Below are 2,082 nucleotides of genomic sequence, written 5' to 3' on the forward strand. Positions count from 1 at the left end.
GCTATTGGCATCAATTGGTATCTTTGGTGATTTCAATTTATTAGCATTAAAAATAAAAATAAGCAAGTAAGATTATATGAAACTACAGTCTTTTTACAGGACATTATACACTTCAAAGCAAAAGAGATGCAATTTAATAAAAAAAAAGTTATGTCTAAATCATACAAAGACTGTGCTACTAATCAAAATGCATAATGATATAATAAAAATCAATAACAAAAATTATAACTACATAAAAAACATTTTAGGCTTCAAAGATAATTACCAACCAAAAATATACACTTGCCCTACAAATACACATTCTATAAGCACATGTAAAGAAAAGGCAATCAAATTTTATTTTTGCTAGTAAGAATGATGTATATATGTTACACGTGCATACACATATAAATTTACATTTTGTAAATTAGTGTAAAGTCAATAAAAGTAATACATTTTTTCTGTTTTCTGAGGGGCCACAGCCGTTGACACTCAGGGGTTACTCCTGGCTATGCCTCAGGAATTGCTCCTGGGGGCCAGAGCAGTGGTGCTAGAGGTAAAGTGTCTGCCTTGCAAGCACTAGCCTTGGACGGATCTCGGTTTGATCCCCTGGCGTCCCATATGTTTCCCATAGCAAGGAGCGATTTCTGAGTGCATAGCCAGGAGTAACCCTGAGTGTCAACGGGTGTGGTCCAAAAACAAAAACAAAACAAAACAAAAAAGAAATCGCTCCTGGCTTGGGGGACCATATGTCACACCAGGGAATAGAACTGTAGTCCATCCTAGGTCAGCCGGTGCAAGGCAAACGCCCTACTGAAGCTCCATCACTCCTGCTCTAAAGGTAAATTATTTTTAATTTATATTTTGCAGATAATATATAATAAAACGGGGCCGGAGAGATAGCATGGAGGTAAGGCGTTTTCCTTTATCCAGAAGGTCAGTTTTTCGAATCCCGGCATCTCATATGGTCCCCTGAACCTGCCAGGAGTGATTTCTGAGCATAGAGCCCCAGGAGTAACCTCTGAGCGCTGCCGGGTGTGACCCAAAAATAAAAAATAAAAAAAAAGATATAATAAAACATTCATGAGCAAAATGCATGCTTTTATGAATATCTATAATTGTGTAATAGTTCCCTAGGAATAATAGAAACAGTGTGAATACATAAAGGCAGTGAATAAAAAATTGAAAAATTAACAAAATTTTCACAGAATTGGCCATTCATGTATAGAGCATGATTTTACACTAGTTCTAACATAGAACTACTCACTAGTTGAACAAATGTATTTTGAGCATAACAATTTTAAAAATGAATTGAACATTAATGAAATTAATTTCCAAATTGTTTGCTTCTATTTAAAATCAGAGTTGAGGGGCCGGAGAGATAGCACAGCGGCATTTGCCTTGCAAGCAGCTGATTTAGGACCTAAGGTGGTTGGTTCGAATCCCAGAGTCCCATATGGTCGCCCCACCCCACGCCTGCCAGGAGCTATTTCTGAGCAGATAGCCAGGAGTAAGCCCTGAGCACCGCTGGGTGTGGCCCAAAAACCAAAACAAAAAATTAAAAATAAAATAAAATCAGAGTTGATTTAAATAGAAATGTGAGACTTTATTTACAACCATTTCAGTAACCTTGTATGTTTTTAAGGAGATGATATTAGAAGTAAATTGTGTGCTTAAATCTGTCTAATAAATACAACTATGGAAGCAAAAGAGGATCTCTGTAATTACTGCATATTATTATTTTTTTCTTTATTTAAACATATTGATTACATATATGTGATTAGGTTTCAGTCATGTAAAGAACCCCCCCTTCAGCAGTTCAACATTCCTACCACCAATGTTCCAAATCTCCCTCCATCCCACCCCACCCCCACCTGTACTCCAGACAGGCTTTCTAATTCCCTCATTCATTCACATGATTATGGTAGTTCTCTGTGTAGTTATTTCTATAACTGCACTCACCATTCTTTATGGTGAGCTTCATGAAGTGAGCTGGAATTTCCAGCCCTCCTCTCATTATCTCTGAGAATTGTTGCAAAAATGACTTTTATTTTTCTTAAAACACATAGATGAGTGAGACTATTCTAATATAGTTCTGATCTT

Source organism: Suncus etruscus, chromosome 8 (assembly GCF_024139225.1).
Source record: "Suncus etruscus isolate mSunEtr1 chromosome 8, mSunEtr1.pri.cur, whole genome shotgun sequence".
Classification (NCBI taxonomy): Eukaryota; Metazoa; Chordata; class Mammalia; order Eulipotyphla; family Soricidae; genus Suncus; species Suncus etruscus.